The sequence below is a fragment of the Equus przewalskii genome, chromosome 1, assembly GCF_037783145.1.
Source record: "Equus przewalskii isolate Varuska chromosome 1, EquPr2, whole genome shotgun sequence".
NCBI classification, from domain to species: domain Eukaryota; kingdom Metazoa; phylum Chordata; class Mammalia; order Perissodactyla; family Equidae; genus Equus; species Equus przewalskii.
Window position 1 is genome coordinate 1377059 of NC_091831.1, and position 20331 is coordinate 1397389.

Here is a 20331-nt window from a genome sequence, read left to right on the forward strand (position 1 = left end):
CCTCTTCCACCCTTGCCAGCTCCTGGCTCCGTCTGCGCGACCCCTCAGCAACCCTTCCATGTATGGAGGTTCTCTTTGCGCTTTGCAGAAGGTCCCGGCCTGCGCCCACTCGTGTCTCCATCCGCGCAGTTGCGGAAGAGTTGAGTCCCACCCCACCCTCCAAGCGGTCTGCAACTGCGGCTTCCAGGGAGCCTCCGGGCCTGGCAAGATCCAGCTCCCTCCAGGCCCAGGGGGCCTTTCCCTTCTGAGACCGATGAATATCTGGGGCTTTGAGCCCTGGCATCTGGGGTGCAGGCGCACGGCTGGTCCTTGTCTGTGGGGTGGGGCTCTGTGCTCACAGGGCTGTGGGCGCAGGGCTGCTGCGCAGCCGAGCAGCTCATCTTGCTCTGCTCTTAGCTGGAGGAGTAACTTCTGGTTGAGGCTGAGCTGGGAGAGGAGCCTTCCTGCTCTGTCTCTCGCCCTATGCTTCCTCCTCCTTCTCCTCCTCTGCCTCTCTTCCCCTTCTCCTCTTCCTCCCCCTCCTCTTCCCCCTCCTCCCCCTCCTCCTCTTCCTTCCTCCTCCTCCCCCTCCTCCCCCTCTCCTCCCCTCCTCCCCCTCTCCTCCCCCTCCTTCCCTTCCTCCTTCCCCTCCTTCCCCTTTCCTCCTCCTCCCATTTCCTCCCTTCCCCTCCTCCCCCTCCCTCTCCTCCTCCCCCTCCCCTCCCTCCCCCTCCCCTCCCTCCCCCTCCTCCTCCTCCCCCTCCTCCTCCTCCCCCTCCTCCTCCTCCCCCTCCTCCTCCCCATTCTCCTCCCCTGCTCCTCCCCCTCTCCTTCACCCTCCTTCTCCGCCTCCCCCTCCTTCCCCTCCTCTTCCTCTCCCTCTCCTCCTCCTCCTCCTCTGCCAGCAAGGTGGGGTCACTGCCTGTCGTGCAGGGTGCGTTGACGAGGTCCAGCTTCTGAACATGCCAGCTTGGCGGCTCAGTTTCTGACTTTGCTCTTTGGCACTGGGCCAGCGGAGGGGACAGGGAAGGGAACAGACAATGTGGTCAGGCAGCGCTGGGCTCAGGCACTGACCCGGGCCGGGACCTTGGATCCCACAGTCGGCAAGCTGTGGTCCTTGTCCTCGGAGGCCTTGGGGTGGGCCTCCGGGAGGCCTGCATGGAGGCGGCTGTTGCTCATCACTGCCAGTGAGGTCTAGGTGGGGGGCCCCTCCAGACTCTGTTTCATTTGGTAGCCCATCAGGTTGGGCAGTATCGGCCTGCCACGCCTGGGTGCCCGACCAGCCACTCCAGAAACTGGGACAGTCTCTGGCCCCATACCCCGGCTATGTAGACAAAGCTGTTTCCTAAAGCAGCTGGAGCAGCAGTTCCTTGCTGTGCCCCAAATGGGGTTTCCAGAACCTTCTGGGCTCAGTGGTGGGCTCCAGGGAGGACGTTTCTCAGACATGAAGTTATAACACACAGCTCTTGTTCAGTTCCCTGAGGAGCATGCGAAGATGCTCCCTGAGGAGTGTGAGCCTGGAGGCCAGGTGGCCCTGCCAGGCTAGGAGCCGCTCACTCGGCATTGCCCCACTGGTCAGCGGCCTCGGCCGTCAGCGGGATGAGGCCTGAAAGTGAATCTGCTCTCAAGAGCCCTTCTCTTTGACCTTAAGCCTGACTGCAGTGCCAAAGCACGTTGCTTTGCCCCAGGCTGGGGCACAGATGAAGGTGAGGAGCAGCCCCTCTGGAGGCCGCTGGGGCCCAGACATGAGTTATGATGGGGCTCAGGAAAGGGCTGGGTCAGTTGTCCAGTCGGTCCATGCCTCCTAACAGGGCCACATTCTCCTTCCTCACCGAGAAGCACAGGGTCCAAAATGCAAGTCACTAATGCGGCGAGGCTGGAACTTGGAGCTTCAAGTCTCCTGTTGCACAGAAAAAAGTAAGGAAGCCTTGTAAGGGCTTCTCCCAAGGCACAAAGGTGTCCACCTTCAGTCAGGAGGGAATGAGTGAGTGAGTGAATGAATAAATGAGTGAGTGAGTGAGTGAATGAATGGAGTGAGTGGGTGAGTGAGAGCAACTCTGAGGAGCTGCGGAGTTGCTCTCTGCCAAGAGTGCGCGCGGGGCTGGGGGCACAAATATGTGAGACACAGGTGGTCCCCACCTCCCTGTCTAGAGGGACCCAGGTGGGTGAAGGGTCATTAGGAAGCAACCAGAGCCCAGGCTGGGGCATCCACTCCCTCTTGTGGAGTTGGGGCCGTTCCTCCTGGAGGAGGTGTCCCCCAGCCAGTGTTTCATAGCCTGAGTGTACTTCATAGTTAGGAGGCCCTGGGGGCAGGGAGTCAGAATCTGCTGGAAAAATTCCTACGTTTTATGACCGTGTTAGGACAATCAGACCTTTGAAGAAAGACAGTGACAGGCTGAAAGGCAGAGGGAGGTTCATCGCCAGTGAGAGGCTGGCAGCCCGAGGCCTCCTGGGCGGGGTGACCCCTGCAGCTGCAGGGCAGACGGGGCTGAGGCGGCCCAGGCCTTCCTCTAGAGTGGGCGCTCCACCACCCCTGCTGGAGGCTGGTGCTTCCCCCTGGCCTGAAGGCCCCCACCTTGCAGGCACACACACCCCCTCCTGGGTCCACAGGTAGGGTTGAATGCTGGCCCAGCTAGGGGAGGAAGGACTCCGCACAGGAGGGGCTGCAGGACCAAAAGCGAACAGCAGGAGGCTGAATGGGAGGGCAGAGCATGGACTGGAGAGACCCCGCAGATGTGGGAGCCCGGGAACAGCCTGGCCAGGACGCGCTGCCGGGGGCCCTTGGGAGGTTGAGGAGAGCGGTGGCCACACTGGTGAGGTGGACAGGCCAGAGCTCCCAGGCAGGTGGGGGACAACAGACCAGGAGGTCCAGAAGGGTCAGGGGATTCGTCCAGAGGCGGACACGCTGCAAACCCGCTGGAGGCCTTGCCATGTGGGGCCTGAGCACACCAGTGGCGGCTGTTTTCTTAGCGGGGCTGGCGGAGGAGGCCGAGTTAGGGCCTTTCCGGGCCTGACAGGGAGGGCGGGGTCCTTGCTGCTCCTCCTCCTGTTGGGACTGAAACGACCAGTGCAGCATCCATGTGCCAGTTCAAGTGGAGAAGGCGAGGAAGGACCAAGCCCTGGCGGGCCGTGGCCTGTGATCTGGGAGGGGCGGAGGGAGCGGGTGCCCACTCCGCCTGTGCCGTCGGGCCTCTACAAGGACCGCCCTTCCCTAGGCACCGAGGGCTGGCCTGCAGGTGGCAGGCAACGGCGAGGCTCACAACCACCCGGCAGGGAATGCGGCGTGTGGGTTTGCTGGGCGCATGGTCCACGTGGTCCCTCGGTCAGTCACCAGGGCGAGGGTGCACGGCTCCGCTCCCCCATTGGTGGCCAGGCCCTTGGGCCAGTGGCCGCAGTCGGTTGTTCTGCGTATTGGAGAAGCCCATGGGCCGGTTTCTGTGCGTCCAGCTGCCCATCTGTATAGGACGCCCATCCACATTCTGTAATGGACAGCAGCTCCTCCCCGGCATGAGAGCAGAGACCGGGGGCCTGGGGCTCAGGAGTCAGTGCCAGCTCACGGTTCACCATTGTCCAGGCCCGAAGGACACAGGGGCATAGTAAGGACGGGAACTACTCAGGCCAGTCAGGCAGCAAGACAGTGACAACAGATTTCTGTGGGGCCTCTCCCCAGGGAGACTCCCCAGGGAGGGAAGAGGGAGTTGACCTCTCCTGGTGTGCATAGTGGGGTCCTCTCCTGCATTTAGGGTCCAGACCAGAAGGCCTCTCCAGTATCAGCCAGCAGGGGTCTCAGACCTCTCAGACTTGGAGCTGTGGGGTGGTCAGCCTTGACCACGGCCCCATGAGGTCACTCAGCACCCCCAAACCTGGCCTGGCCTTCTGTGGGAGGGGCCTCAAGGCAGGAACCTTTTCTCCTTCCCCTCCTGCTCCAAAGCCCAGAGCAGGCGGAATAGCAGCCCCCCAAATTCACGCTGCCCCAGAACCTCAGGACATGACCTTCTCTAGAAATGGAATAGAAACTTCTTTGCAGAAGTTGGGGTGAAGGAGACATGAGCCAAGGAACACGTGAGCCCCCAGAAGCTGGCAGAGGCAGGAAGGAGCCTCCGCTGGAGCCTCCCGAGGGGCCCAGCCTGCCCCACCTTGATTTGGACTCGCGCCTCCAGAGCAGAGAGAGAGAAAGCCTGAGTTTGTGGTGTTTGTTACGGCAGCCCTGGGGAGCTGATAGAGACCCCTGAAGGGAGGGACCACTGGAGGAATGACAGACGTCTCCTGCTGGGTGCTCTGTGAACACCCTGCGGGCCGGCACCACTGCACAGATGGGGAAACTGAGGCACGGAGAAGCGGTAGAGGTGGGACCATTCGGGCTGGGTTCAAGCTGCCCGCCGACTGCCCCGCCATGGACCTGGTGCAGGGCAGAGCCGGGGGGCAGGCGTGGTGGGGTCTGCCGGCGAGGAGGGCTCTGCACCAGGCTGTCTCCCTGGGCCCTCAGGAGCCCTCTGCTGCTCCCCTCAGACCCTCTTGAAGACTCGGGGTCCCTCCTAACCTGGCAAGGGCCTGTCTGTCTGAGGCTGGGCCCTCCCACACATCCGTGAGGATTTAACCAAGTTTCAGTGGAGGAGTGGCCGCCGTGGGCTGGGGTCTGCTGGAGGGCAGGCCGGGCCCCCTTCCTGAGGTTTGCAGGCCTCGCACAGCCCCCGCCCCTTCTGCAGCTCCTCACTGTCCAGCTGTGACATCCTCGTGGCCCTGTAGGACCCAGCTTTGCTGACCACAGCCCTGGACAGTGGAGGGTGCCATCGGGGACCCCCCCCCCACCAGGCCTCTCCTCACTCTCTCAGGACTCCACGCCAGCCACAGGGGACAGGCCAACAAGGCTCAGGAGACCACGTGGGTGTCAGCCTAAGGCAGTGTCCCTGGTTCCTCCCCTGTGGGCTGCTGAGTGAGGAGCTGGCAGAAGCAGGGGTGTCCCAGCGCCCCACTCTGTCTGGGCTCCCCCAGGGCTGACCTGCAGGAGCCTTCTCCAGGAGCCTCTTCTGCCTGGCCTCAGGGCTGACGGGGCCTCCCACAAGGTGACGTGGGGACACGGGAAGGGGACGTGCTTTCTCGTCCAGGCTCCTTTGCCGGAGCCTCCTCCCTCTCTGGCCTCAGTTCTAGGGCTGTGGTTCTGTGACCCCCTCTCCCCTCTCCAGACCTCGGAGGTTGAGGGAGCTCCTAAGCGGGTGCACCTGCCACTTGTTTGGAGCGTGAAGCAGGGACATCCCCAGGTCCTGGCGGCCACACCAGTTGGAGGCGTCTTCCTGCTGTGGTGCACACTGCAGGCCTAAATATAGCCAGGGCCATCTGGAGAGCGTGGGTGTGCTCCAGTGAAGCGGGAGGCCGGTGGCTTTGCAGGATTACCAGGCTGGCCTTCAGTGATCTCTGCCCCAGGCCGCCTCTGAGTGACAGTCCCGTGGATCCGGCTACTAGGGCCAGTGCGTTAGTCGTTGAGTGTGCCCCGGACGTGGCCCCTGGCCACTCAGCCGTCCTCGACAGCTCTGCCCACCTCTGCTCAGCATCTTGGGTGTCCACAGGGATCTCACATGCCCTGGGGTGGCCTCTGCCAGGAGGCTTCCTAGGAAGCAGGTGGTTCTGACTCCTTTCCGGCCTCGTGGTCTTGACCCCTCAGAGGACTAGGCTCTGGAGAGGGCAGAGGTCTCTCAGGTTATCTCTGAGGGAGCAGGTCAGCCCACACTAGCAGGACGGTCACAGGATGCAGGCCCTGGGCCGCCTGTCTGCTCACTGGAGCACCACTGGCTGGCCCCTGCTGGGTGCCAGTGCTGGAGTACTGGGGGAGAGGAGGCCCAAGACCCTGGGAACCAGGGAGAGTGGGCTCCAGGCGGCTGGGGTGGGGGGGCAGAGGCAAGAGCAGACAGGAGGCAGTCAGCCAGGCCTATGGGGCCCCACGTAGCCTGGCGCTGGCTGGAACTTAGATTTTCCAGAAGGCCGCCGAGGGCGCTAGCACCCCATGATCCAAGACGTGTGTTATCAGGGGGAAGAGGCTAGGGGCGGGGGCGCCTGTTAGAGATCAGGGCAAATGTGGAATGAGACTACCCGGGGCTGGGCCACAGAAGGAGGATGAGGTGGAGAGAGGGGATAAGGAACAGAAGTGATGTGGGGGGGGGGGGGGGGTGTCAGCATGAGGGTGGATGTCGAAGAGGACCCCCTGTTCCCAGACTCCCAGTATCCCCAGGGCCCGAGACATGGCGACAATGGGCTGCTCAAGGTGATGGGCGACCCCGCGTGCCCAGTGCATTCTGTGCCTGCTCTCCAGGTTCTCCCCTCCGCTCTGAGCAGGGGTGGGCGGTGGGGCCCATCTGGTGACAGCAGGTGTCAAACCAGCCCCTCCCAGTTGATGAGGAGCAGAGGCTGGTCCGACAAACATCCCACCAGAGCTCCAGCTTTCAGAGCACATAGGCCAGTGAGCTGGGCAGCTGACAGACCCAAAGGTTGCTGCTGATGAAAACTTCTCCTCTGAAATGCCACAGGGGCCATCAACATGAGAGAGCTCCCCTTTCTGCAGCTGTAAATGGCTTATTGATCGCTGGTGGGAGCTCCAGAAACCTAAAGAGCACAGGGCAGAAGCTGGGGACGCATTCCCTGCAGAAGGTCAGACCCCGGGCCAGCAGACAGCCGGGGAGGGCCCCAGTGTCCCAGCCTGAGCCCAGCAGACCCGAGGCTGAACCTGAGGAGCTCCACCTGGTCCACATCCATTCTGGGACTTGGGTCCCCAGAACACAGCCCAGCTGGAGACAGGCGTGGAGGGGAGGGCTCCCTCCCGGGCTGTGATGGACACAGCCTGACAGCAAGTGCCAGCTCATCCCAGGGCTGCAGCTCTCAGTCACTCTCTGCAAGGGACAGACCAGGACTGAGTCACCACGGGACGATGGCCAACAGCACACACGTGAGGTGAAGTGCTGGCAGACGTTGGGGCGGCCAGGGGCTGGGTTTGATTGGAAAGCAAACATGTGTGAGGGGCACCCAGAAGCTTCCGCTCATGTGATGTCTACGCCCACCAGGTCTGCGGGGTCTCTTGCCACTCCAGGATGACAAACAGGAAACACACGCAGCACTCACACACCGCACACACCACACATTGACATACACAAATACACACCTGTGCATGCACACGAACATGCACACCCTCACCGTACACAACACACCTACACAAGTGCAGACACATTCACGTACACACACAGTTTTGTTCACACACATGCGCACACATGCATGCACATACACAACCCATTCGCATGTGCACACGTATGTACACATGCACACACTCAAAATAAAACCCACTTGGACCCTGTAAAAAAATTGTCCATCCTAAAAGATGGAGAATGTAACAACCAAGATGAAGATGAAAAACATTTTTTACAGAAGATTTTCTAAGAGAGAAGAGGTATGTACTTTAAGGCGTCTGCTTTGTGCCTTCACTAAAAATCAATAATAAATGTGCTGAGGAAACAGAGGACAAATAAGAGGTATTAGGGAGATAAGATGAGACTTTTAAAAGGAGAGTAGCCGCCTAAATATCAGCTAGAAATGAAGAGGTTGCTGGATAGAAAGAAAAAACGAAGGATTTCAGAGAAACTGAAAGTAACTAGAGGAAGGAACGTCCACATTAAGTGGTGCAGGGCAGCGAGCCCTCCTGCTCCGGTCTCTGAGGGCGGGCGCAGGGGAAGGGCACAGTGACGACAGACGTCTGGAAGTTGAAAACATTCATAGTGAGTTTTGAAATGAATTACACATGGAATTAGGCTAAATAATTGTATTTGGTTTGCAAATATTTTCTCCCAGTTGGTAGGTTGTCTTTTCCCTTTGTTGATTTTCATCATCACTAATCATCAGGGAGATGCAAATTAAAACCACAATGAGATATCACCTCACACCTGTACAAACGGCTATTATTAAAAAGACAGGAAATAACAAGTGTTGGAGAGGATGTGGAGAGAAGGGAACCCTCGTACACAGCTGGTGGGAGTGCAAACTGGTGCAGCCACTATGGAAAACAGTATGGAGATTCCTTAAAAAATTAAGAATAGAACTGCCATATGATCTAGCCATTCCACATCTGAGTATTTATCCAAAGAACACGAAAACACTAATTTGAAAAGACGTATGCACCCCTCTGTTCATTGCAGCATTATTCACACTAGCCAAGATATGGAAGCAACTTAAGTGTCCATCGATGGATGAATGGATAAAGATGTGAGATATATATATATATATATATATATATATACACACACACATACCAGGAATACTACTCAGCTGTAAAAAAGATGAAATTTTGCCATTTGCAACAATATGGATGAAACTTGAGGGTATTATGCTAAGCGAAATAAGCCAGACAGAGAAAGCCAATTACTGTGTGTCTTCAGTCGTATGTGCAAGATAAACAAACAAATAAACACATAGATACAGAGAATAGGTTGGTGGTTACCAGAAGGGAATGGGGTGAGGGGAGGGAGAAAGTGGTAAAGGGGCACATGTGTACGGTGACAGATGGCAACTAGACTCTTGGTGGTGAACATAATGCAATCTACACAGAAGTTGAAATATAAGGATGTACACCTGAAATTTATATAATGTTACAAACCAATGTGATCTCAATTAAAAAAATGTATTTGGTTACAAAACAGAATTAAATATCAGAAACAATTCTTAAAAAATAGCATAGTAAGGTAAAAATTATAAGTGAAATAATATACAACACTATTAAAATACATTTGTACATCTCAAAGACAGGGGAAATTTTCTGGGAAAATGTGCTTTTCCAAAATTGTCTCAAGAGGAAACTTGAAAACTTTAACAGATGAATAACCGCAGAATGAATTGAAAGGCTTGCCAAGGAATTATTCCTATAAGTAGTGCCAGATCCACAAAATTTTATGGGGGATTATTCCAAAATTTTAAGGAAGAGATATTTCCACTGCCGTATAAACTGATAATTGATTTAAAAAATATATGGAAAGCTTCCTAATTAATTTTATGAATCCAGTTTAACCCTGATACTAAAACTTGGCAAAGACAGCATTATAAGAAAAATTATGAGACAATCTCAATTTTGAATACAGATATAAGAATTCTAAATAAATTCTTAGTAAATTAAATTCAGTCACTATCTTAAATTAACAATACACTGAGTGCATCAAGTTTATCCCTTGAAGGCAGAGGTGAGTTAAAATTATAAAATCTAATTGTACCAATAATTTAATCATATCAATGGGTTAAATGAGAATTATGATAATTTATCAATAGACACCACAAAAGATTTGATAATACTTAATGTCCATTAACCTTAATTATAATCAGAGTAATACATTCTTAATTTTAAAAGACAGAATTGTTTGGCAAGCTGTCCTAATGCTGTAGTCTGGTGCTCAACTCCTCTTACTTCTAGAAAATTCCTGTTCCCCTGAAGCCACCACTTCCAGCTATTTTCAGAAATTTCTTAAGGTATTTACCCATACATTTCTAAACAACATACTTATCCTATCATTGCTTATTTTTCAGTTTTAGATATTATCTGTTGGCCTCCTGGTTATGAGGGTGAAGGTTAAACTCTCTTACGTTCCTCCACCACGACAGAGAATCATGAACTTCTCTCTTTTTTAATGGGATATATCACAATTTTTTATTAAATCAAAATTAGTTTGTGTTATTAGATTAGGTAAATATCATTCAGATCTGAGCTGTGAAATGTAATGTGGTTATATTTCCTTTGTTCTGTAACTTTATATTTTCCTGGAGTTAATAACTGCCTTATTTTTCGTTAGCTTGATTTTTCTGCTTGGGGTTTGCAGAGCTTCGTGAATCCATGAGTTGATGTCTTTCACCACTTCTGGAAAATTCCAAGCCATTGTCTCTTTGTACACTGCTTCTGCCCCATTCTTTCTCCTCTCTTTCTGGAACTCTTAATTATACGTAATTATATATATATAATATTATATATATAATTATTAATTATAGAGTTTTGAGTGTGTTGCGTATGTCTGTTACTTGTGTCTCTGTTTTTACTCTCTGGGCTTCAGCTTGAGTATTTTCTATTAACCTGACTTCCAGTTCGCTACTCCTGTGTTCTGCTGTTGAAGTCACTGATTGGGTTACTCATTTCAGATATTGAATATTATAGTTATAGAATATCCCTTTGATGTTTTTATAATTTAAATTACAATTTTTAAAAGATTTCAATTCTCTGGTGATTTTCCATCTTTTCATCCACTTATTTCACCTTTTCCTCAATTTTCTATAATATATTCATCACAGGTATTTTGTAGTCCTCGTCTGCTAACTCTAACATCTGGATCATCTTTGGGTCTACTTCTATTGTTTACTTTTTCCTCTTAATTTTGGGTCATATTTTCTTGCCCCTTCCCCTGTTTGGTAATTGTTTATTATATGCTCAACATTGTGTACAAAAGAGCCAGAGAGATCCAGGTGACATTGTCTCCCCCAGACGGTATCTTCTAGGGCAGAGATGGTGAGGGCCCATCATGTGATGCAGTCAGGGATGGAGCCGGGCGGGGCTGCCTTGTAGATTAAGACTTAGTCTACCCTTTGTCCACCCACTCCCAGCGTGGCCGTGCACGCCCAGCAGGCTGCAGTCTCGAGCCCCGAGGCTGTGAGAGGCCCGGCTCAGCCTTTCTGAGGCTCCAGCTGAGCTCTCCTGATTCTCGGCGTGTTACCTGGGGATGGTCTTGAGGGAAAGGCTGGCGGTTTGCTGAGGAGCTCCCCGTCTGAGGAGGGCCTGCCAGATGCTCCCCTCTGCTTCTTAGAGCCTCTCAGCCTGGCCTTACCTCCTTTGTAGACACAAAACTGAGCAAGTGTCCCCAGGAAAAAGCAGGGTGTGGTCAAGGCCCCTCCAGTGTCCAGTGCAGCCTTGACCCCATGTAAGCACTCTGCTCTGGGCTGGTTTCTCTTCTCCCAGCGGCAACCTCTGGTCTGAGCCCAGCAAGGCTCAGCCAGAACAAGCTTGGGGAACAGCCTCGGGAACAGACGGCCCACCTCAAACGCTTCCTCCTCTCGGGATTCAGTTTGTCTCGTCTTCATTGCCTCACAGCTCTCTGCTGCCTTTGAAGACGTGAGTTTTGCGCTTTCTCTGGCTGTCTCCAGTTGTGGTTGCAGAAGTGTTGGCCTGCTGTGACCCACTGCATCCTACTTGGAAGCAGAATTTCCATTTGCTGGGTTTTCTGGGTCCTGTCACCAATCCGTGCTCTGAATCCCCAACAGCATGTTTATTGACCCCGACCCGGGACACAGCCTCCTCTCCTTACTGGCTTCTGGAGGAAAGATGTACGTGTCTACACCACCTTCCTGCTCACTGAGCGTTTGGCTGGGTAAAGAATTCTAGCTCCGATTTTTGAAGATGTTGTTCCACGGTCTTCTAGTTTTAATTGTTCCTCGTAGAGAGTTGACGTCATGCTACCGCATGCTGGGTAAAGTCCTGGGGTCCAGCCTCCACAGCAGCATCACTCTCCCCTTCAGATTAGGTTTGCAAAGGGCGGAGCTGGCCGGAGGTGGGAGAATGGAGGGCAGGAGGTGGGGAATTGCTTCCTGAGGCTCCTGCCAGGCAGCTCTGGGCCAGCTGAGTCTCCCACCCGGGGCGCAGCACTGCAGGGGTCCCTGCAAAGAGCTCCCCGTGGGGTCCCTGTGGCTCTGCGCTCTCTGTGCTGCTTCAGGCCAGATGCTCCAGCTCCACGCCTCCTGGGGAACACTCGGTCCTCCTGGCTTCCTTTAAACCCGGCCCACACCTTGGAGACACCACTTCATCAAGGCCTGCTCAAAGTACCAGACCACGAGACCCCTGGCTGTTACAGGATGAATATTCCACAAATGTCGCTAGGATAACTGGTTAATTATATGGCAAAAAAATAAAGTTACATCCTTAGCCCAGCATCCATATAAATTAATTCCAGATGGATTAGAGAAGCAAATAAAAAAGGAAATCACACATAAATAAAAAGGCGTGTGTAAGTATTGTACCAAGTTCGAATTTGCTGAGGGTTTTCTAAGCATGAACCCAAAGAATCACCAAAGGAAATTTGGATGAATTTGAGTGCACACAGTTTCAACCTTTTTTTTAAAGATTGGCATCTGAGCTAACATCTGTTGCCAGTCTTCTTTTTTTTTTATTCTCCCCAAAGCCCCCCAGTACATAGTTGTATATTCTAGTTGTGAATACCTCTGGTTGTGCTATGTGGGACACCGCCACGCATGGCTTGACGAGCGGTGCCATGTCCGTACCCAGGATCTGAACGGGCAAAACCCTGGGCTGCTGACGCAGAGTGTACAAACTTAACCACTGAGCCACGGGGCTGGCCCCTCAACCTTTTTATACATAAAAATATCCACGATTAATTAAAAGCCAAGTGACAAACAGGAAAAAATTTTGGCAACAGATGCAGAGCTCCGAAACTAATAAAAAAGACAAATATCCCAATGGAAAATTGGAAAAGACTAGGATACAACAAATTAAATAAAATAAATCAAATGTCTAAAGTGAAAATGCTTAACTTCTCTAGTCATCAGAGAAACTGAATGAAAACGAGGTGCGATTCATCCTGGGCCTTCTCCCTCCCTGCTCCCCTCTGGCCCCATGGGGTCACCTGCCAGCTTTGTCTCCAGGCAGCTCCTCGCTCCCCAGGGGCAGCCCTTGCCTTCGCCTCAGGCCACTCCGACTCTGTCTTGATTTCTGGTCCAGACTGTGCCCTGGCATTTTCCTGCCAGAACCGAAAAACCCCGTAAGATATTTTCCTAAACAAATAAGCAGTTTCCTGGGAGACAGACTTGGCAGCCCCACCAGAGCAGGGAGAGCCATAGTGTAACCACAGGAAGTGAGGTCTGCCCCCTGCTGCAGGTGCCCCCCCACACACACCAAGGGCCCGCTCATCCCGCCTCCCCCACCTGCCTGCCCCAAAGTCCGGTCTCTCCCAGCCTCTGAGGCCTGCAGGGATCCCCCACCCCGGCTGTCCCACTCCCTGGCCCTCTCTGCTCCTGCCCCTCCCCAGCTCCTTCCACCTCAGGGCGTTTGTACTTGCTCTGTCCTCTGACCAGAACAGTCTCCCCAGATCCTCCTGCTGGGGCCTCCTGTGTACAATCAGATCTTATCCAAATGTCCTCTCCTCAGCTGGGCCTGCGCATGCCGAGGCAGCATTGGTGGACACCTGTCCCCAACACTCTCAGCCAGCCCAGTTCAACCTTTGGGGACTGATCTCACCTGTTCAGAGTTTGTTGTCATTTCCCAGCCAGGGCGTGAGCATCATGGTGACAGAGACTCTCTGTCCTCAGGGCAGCACAGGCCCAGCAATGAGGAGTCCTGGGGACAGACACAAAGCAAGCACGTGGCTGATGTCGTCACGGTGGCTCCTTCCGGCTCTGGTGGCTTTGCCACCTGTGGTTGTCTTCTATCCACAGACGACCTCCAGTGTGGAGCAATTGGCTCCGTCGTGGAGGAGGGCAGCATCACTGTGCTAAGGGAAAGCAGACACCAGGTGGGCCCACTGAGGTTTCACCCAGCAGACGCCGAGCAAAGGGAGGGGCCGGAGCACGGCCTGAGCCGGCCTGAGACTGCGGGCCGCGGGGACTGCATGGGGCAGGCAAGAGGGCCTGGTGCTGGTCTCGGGCCACAGAACGGGACCTGTCTGGGCTCCTCCTGGCCAAGGTGCCATAAACACCTCCCTCCCTGGAAGCGTCCAGTTTCCCAGGGCAGGCAGCCAGTTCTCAGCTCTGCCAGAGCTTCCTGGGCTATGACGTGGTTTGGTGACAGCACCACCTGCCCCCCACCACCCCTAGCCGTAGCCCAGGAGGCAGGAGGAGGCCCCAGGCAGGGGCAGCGTGGAATGGGCAGGCCAAGAGCACCCTCCCCCAGGCCAGGACGGAGCTGCTGCTGGTGCTGCTGCAGCCCCTTCCGGCCAGTGGCCAGTGGGTACTCCCCAGGCCTGCTCCCCTCGCTGCTCCCCCGTTGCCCTCCTTCCCTGCCTCTCTCAGATTTCAAGCACGTTTCGGGGCTTGAATTTGTTTCAGTGTTGGCCACAAAGAGCCTCAGTCTGAACTTGTCCAGATGGGGTGGGTGTGGACATGAGACCACTTGCAAGGCTGGCCAAGCTCAGCCTCATCCCAGCAGTGCTCTGACCTCTGGGTGGGGCTCTGACCCCTGGGTGGGGCTTGACCCCTGGAGCTACCCCCTTGTCTGGCCCTCAGCTCTTGGGCTCTCTGCCCAGGCAGCCTGTGTTTCCCCACTGGAGGCCTGGTGCCTCCCAGGGGGCTGTCACCCCTCTTTCCCAACCCTGGGAATCCAACCCTCAGCCTGGCAGCCCCTCCCAGCCTGGAGCCCGCCCCCAGGTGACTCCCCTCCCTTAGGATGACCACCTGGAAAGGGGAGCAGGCTGCTTGTCAGGTCACCCTGTGCTGCGCACACTGTGTCCTCTAACCAGCCCTGGGAGGGGACACTATCCCCCACAGGAAGACTTGAGGGGCCTGCTGGCTGCTCCAGGCCCCTCTCCAGGGGCAGAGAGCAGCTGGGCCTGGTGGCCACATCACCTCCTGGCCCCTCCTTCCACCTTCTAGCCCCAGGAGGCTTGGGAGAGCCCCTACTTCCCAGAGTCCGTGCCCACCTGGGAGGCTGTGACCAGGCCCGGAGCCTGGTGCCGGGGCACATGTGTCTTCCAGGCCCCTGGCTCTGCCAGGCCGCTGGGAGCCGCGGTAATGAGGTGTTGTGTAACCGCCACTTTCCTCTCCAAGGCAGCTCCCTGGGCTTTTCGATTTAATTGCGAGTGTATTTCCAGAAGCTGAATCTGGGGCACTGTGCTGAGAGCGGGTCTGGGGGGAGGGCTGGCCACGGTCTCTACCTCCAGATTGTCAACACACTTCCCAACCCGGTACCCAGGCCGGGGGGTGTGGCCGGAGCAGAGGTCAGCTCAGGCTGGACGGTCTCCAGTGAGACTGGGGTATGGGACCCCCCACCCCCCACAACCTGCATCGAAAGCCTGGCCCCTCACAGAGCGTAGCCCAGACCCAGACCCAGGAGGCAGCGAGCCTCCTCCCCTCTGGGCCAGCCATCAGTCTTCCGGATTGTTCCTACATTAGGCAAATGGCTGGGTGCTGGGGTGCCGTGATGACCACACAGTCACATGGGCACACAACCTGGGGCTCGAGGCCTCCCCCACAGAGCTGTCAGCCAGGGTGTCACCTGCTGTGCGCCCTGCCAGGAGCCCCCACCTCAGCAGCTGACAGAACAGGACCTCAGCCAGCGCGGGGGAGGCTCCTTCCTTCCACTCACGTCCCAGGGTCCCACCGCAGCCCTGTGTCCTTATGCAGGGCCGACCCCTTCTGGCCTCAGTGTCCCCAAGTGCTACAAGAGGGATTGATCAGACAAGGCCAGGAGCTGCCAGGGCCCTGTCCGCTCCTGTCCGGATATGTGCAGGGGAGTGGGGGGCCGGCCAGCCACATGCAGCACATGGTGGAGCCCGCCGTCCACCTCCATGGCTAGCTGGCGTGGGGGGACGTGTGGTCTCAACCCAAGGATTCACCTTGAGTGAATCCAGTGTTGCTCCCGCACGCCCAGCAGTCTTCCGTCCCAGCTGGGAGAGTGGCCCTCTTTCCTGGAGGACCCACTCCAGGTTGTCCCAACCTCTTGGCTTTCCCCGGCGCAGGTGGGCGCTTGGGGAAAGCCCCTCCTCCCGGATCTCCAGCCAGGACAGGGTGTCCTTCTGGGGCCATCTCTACTGCCGAGGGGCAGGCCCTGCCCTGGAGGGGGGCAGAGCCGGGTCTGGCGCCCGCTGGGCCTGGAGCGGCGTGGGCTGCCCCGAGAGAGGAGCCTCACGCTGCCTTCCTTAAGCCCCTGGGCTGCGAGCGCGGCCAGCAGGGGTAGCATAGAGGGCTGGATTTTGAACTTGCCCATCATCGGGCTGGGCACAGTCTTGGGCAGCAAGGGGGCAGGACACCAGTGACTTTTTTTAGAAAGAATTTGATATTTGTTATTTCAAAAAAGGCATCCAAGTAGTACTATGGGAAAGAGCAGAACTTTGACCTCCTCTCATGGGTTTTACAGCTTAGCGCTGTTCTTTTTCAAATCACACGTGGGGGGCACCCTAACCCTTAGTGCCGGGCATCTCGGAGGGTCTGTTGGATCCTCGTGTGGAGTCCAAGGGGGACTTCGAGACCCAGGCCTAGGCAGGGCCAGCAAGGGCTGGAGTCACGCCCACAGAGTGGACATTGTGGCAGCTCTGAGCTGGGGCAGGGGCTGGCCAGCCGGGAAGCCCAGCACAGAGCGTGCCCTCTGACCCGGCTGGTGGCCCCTGACCTGGCAGCAGGCAGCCCGTCTGGGTGTGCCCACCAGGGCTGGCAGCCGCCCTCACTGCCCCTGGCGTTGATTGGTGACACCAGGCTCTTGCCAGGATTTCACAGGTAAAGAATCCAGGCTCTGAGTGGTCAGTGCCGAGAGCTCCCGCCACAGCTGCTGTGTCCATGGCCTGGGCTCAGTCCCTCCTCCCTCTGGGCCTAAGGGCTCCTGGAAGCTTCTGCGTTGGGGCAGCTGGCTCCTTCAGACTCGCAGCCAGAGAAGAAGACCAGACGGTCTTGCTCAGAACCAGGCCGCCCTGCCTTTCCCACTGTCGGGGCCAGCAGGCCTGAGAGAAAGCGGAGCCACCATCCTGCCTCCCGGAGGCCTGGTGTGCCGGCGGGCCTCGGTGGGGACCACGAGCCACACCCCGTCCCCTCCAGCCCTGCTCCCTGGGGGACACGGCCCCTCCAACCCCGAGTCATCAGACACGGGACATGGCGTGGGCTCGTCTGAAGCTGTGGAGCCCAAGGCCAGAGACTCAGGGGCCAGCTTGACCACCAGGGCAGTGACCCACCCTCGGGGCGGTCCTTCTCAAGCCCAGCACGAACACCCTGCCTGCGGCCGCTGTCACTAGGAACTGCATCTGCTCGGCTGGCCCGGTCTGCACCCCGCGGGGGGAGCCGGCAGCGCAGAGGCCCTCAGGAATGTGGGAGGAGAGGGCCTTCCCCGGCCAAGTGTGAGGCTCGGGCTCGGCTCAGCCTCCTTCCGGAAGCCTGGGCTGCGTCCAGGCCTGGACAGAACAAGCTGGTTTTCACTGCAGCCAGAAAACATGAGGCTCTGGCTGCACATGCTGGGCAGCCCTTCCAGGGCACGTGGGTGGGCTTGGGCGGCCTCCACCGCAGGCTCCTGGTCAGCTGTCCGAGTGTGCAGGCCTGTCGGGGGTGCCGTCCTCGGGGGCATGTGGGCAATCAGCAAGGGGGTCTGCTGGCCAGACCTCGATCCCACGGGGCCTGTGGGACCTTTGATGGGAGCATGGGGGCTTTCAGGTGGCCTCTGGGTGAAGGGCCCAGACTTCTGGGTTTGAGCCCAGTGCTGCCCTTGGGGCTGGGTGACCCTCTCTGCCTCTCAGTTTCACTCTCCCCACCTGTGACATGGGCACAGTAAAAGTCCCCAGAGATGCATCGTGAGCCTGTGAGGAGCTCAGCCAGCCTGTGCAGCCCGGAGCGAGCACTCGGCAGCGGGGAGGCCCTTCCTCCCTCCCTGGGACCAAGGGGGCTGGTGACCCTCTGTCAGGACCCAATGCCCTTCTGCTGTGTCAGTCCGCACCACTCCTGCTTCTCAGGGAGACAGCCGGGTTGCAGACGGGGAGGGGACTTGTTCCCTGCCTGGCGCCCGTGGCCTGCTCCCTGACCACTGGTCATCTCCTTCTTCTCATAGCTGCTCACTGACCACTTGCCTTGTGTCTGGGCCATGCTGGTGGCAGAGACGGGCCCTGCCTTCAGGGAATACAGAGTCCTGCAGAGAAGAGAGGCCCAGCGGAAACAAACCTGGGGAGGGGCAGGGTCTCCATGGGGGGCAGGGAAGGGTGTCCCTGAGCATGACATCTGCCTGGGCCTTTGCTGACTGCTGGGTGTTGTCGGTGACTCTCCTGTCAGACCTCATGGTGTGCAGGCCGACAGGGTCCTTTTGGGGCCCCGTTTTACAGGAGGAGAAACTGAGGCTCCGAGAGGCAGAGTCTCCCCCGAGTCGACCCCAGGCCCTGGGGTGCAGGGGTCCCAGGCTCCGTCTCTAGCAGGCGGGGGAGGTTCTAGGGGCACCCCATTCCCGACGCTGGAACAGTGAGGAGGGCCTGAGCGAGCGGCCACCATCAGCACTGACGCCTGGTGAGGAGGTCAGAATGCCACAGCTCGTGCCTGTCCCGGCTGCCGTGTCTATGCAGCGGGGACACAAAACACCTCCCTCTTCTTCCACCCCCGGGCCTTGTCCCCGGCTCTGACACCCAGACTCAGGCCTCCCCTCTGCTGGGTGCTTGGGTCAGGCCTCCCAATCAGGTCCCCAAGGTCAGAGTGTCTATCAGCTCCGGGAGGGCCCTGCCGGCCCTTGCCCTGGCCCTGCCCAGCAGTCGGGTCCACCTGCCTCCCGGCCTTGCCCTGGTCCTGGCCCCTCTGCCCATCCTGGCCTTGTCCAGCTGCAGCTCTGTCTGCCCTTTAAGAGGAAGCTTGGAGAAGCCCCAAGCCATGAAATAGGGTCCCCCCAGGCCGGGGTGCTGGTCCCACTTGGTCCCAGCTAGGGGGGCTGGGGTGGGCTTGGGGCAGCCTGATGCCCCCACCCACCCCCCTGGCCCACTGTCCTTTCCCAGAATCCCTGCAGGCAGGCTCTCCTCTTCCAGACATTTCTGGAAGCTCCTGAGGTGTGTGGAGAGGAGAAAGGAGGGAGGGGCAGGGGAGGGGACAGAGGGAGAGAGGGAGCAGGAGGCCAAGGTGAGGGGCCCTACATCCACCAGTGTGGACACCAGTGTTCTGGCTTGCTCTGAGGAGTCAGGGAGCGACATGCTTGCCCAGGTTCTCATGGAGCGAGCAAGGCCCGCCCGTCGGCAGCTGGCTTCGGAGCCACTGTCCTGAAAGGCGGTTGGAGGGGCTGCAGATATGCTCTGCTTCCTGTCGGGTCCTTCTGGGGAGCATTTCTCCAGGCGAAGGTCTGGGCTTTGCCCATGAATTCTGACGGCCACTCTGAGGGAAGGAGCTGGAGAGGCTCCCAGGGACCCCATTGTCTGCCTCAGGAGGGCTGCAGGCTGCCTTCCAGGCCCCGAGTCCTGGCTGGTGTGTGTCCCCTGGGGGTGGCACCGGCCACTGAGTGCCAGCCGTCAGGTGGGAGCCTTCTAGGAACACTCAGGTGCCACAGGCTGGGTCTGTTTTTCATTTTCTGTCCACAGTTTCGCGTCGTTGTGGCCCAAGGGGGGCCCCTCTTCCCCGAGGGCCCTTCCCTCATTGGCATGGGCTTGGTCCCGGAGCCACCTCACCTGCACAGGTGCCCAGCTTCCCCTTGTCCTTCAGAGACCACAGACTCCTTGTGTTGCTGGAGGGAGGACCTTCTCAGGCCCACGGGGCCGTGTCGCTGGGAACTGGGCCCAGAGGGCAGCCTCTGCAGCCGGCCCCTCCTCTCCCAGGCCCCTCCTCCTCTCCTCTGCCCCCTTCTCCTGTCCAGCCCCCTCCTCCTCCGGGCAGCCCTGCCCTCCTTGGCTCCCATCCCCCGCCCCCATCAGTTCTGTCCCACAAACCTCCCCCCGGTCGTTGTTTCCCAAGGCGCTGGGCCTGAGAAGAAGCTGAGGCCTCTGCCTGGGCTGGGAATGTGACTCCACGGGTTCCCAGGGCCCCACAAAGTCCCACCATCCCTCCGTCTAATTTAGAAACAGCTAATGAGTTAGCCCCCCCAGAGAAGCGCTGCCATCTGTCCTGGTTTCAGACGTTGCCTCCTTGTCCCACGAGGAAAAGCTGCGGTAACCTGATTTACCCGCAACCGACTGGAGAAGGAGGCGCCCACAAAGGCCTGGAGCGGGTGGAGCAGGCAGCAGCCAGCCATGGGGCTCTGGTGAGGGGGCAGCCTGCCCCAGGAGAGTGCCCCCTACCCCAAGCCCCTGCTGCAGACCTCATCCCGGGGACCCAGGGAGACGTCTCGCAGGGCCGGCTTGTATGCCAGTCTGGGCAGTGCAGACCCATGTCATTGTGGCTGACTTCCTGGGTGGACCCCGCATCTCTGCTCCCGAGACCCCAGGGTGGGGAGGCAGGGACACATAGAAGCTCCCTTCCACAGCAAGGACAGTGACTCTAAGAGAGCTCGAGCCCAAAGGTCCACCCCATCCTGGAGATCAGGCCCCACATCCTGGGTCCGGCCGCAGGCAGCCCCACTCCCCACCCAGCTCTGCCATCCCCTCCAGGCAGCATCCTCTCTGGGCCCCAAGAGCCCACTGCAATGCCAAGGCAGGGACCAGTGGCCAGTCAGGCCTTGCCCAGGCGCGCGATGTCCACATTTCCCATCCATTC

General features: G+C 57.4%; 1 long non-coding RNA gene across 2 annotated transcripts; it reads right to left on the reverse strand.

Moving 5' to 3' along the window:
• Nucleotides 1-9968: 9968 nt before the first annotated feature.
• On the reverse strand, nt 9969-19431 carry LOC139085154 (uncharacterized). 2 transcript variants are annotated; one of them, XR_011543272.1, is made up of 3 exons: nt 19311-19431; nt 13229-13327; nt 9969-12731 (listed from the first exon to the last, which is right to left on the reverse strand). It is a non-coding gene; the product is annotated as an uncharacterized lncRNA (long non-coding RNA). The 2 variants fall into 2 exon arrangements; XR_011543247.1 differs by lacking the exon at nt 19311-19431 and having other exon boundaries at nt 13229-14240.
• Between the last annotated feature and the right edge of the window lie 900 nt (nt 19432-20331).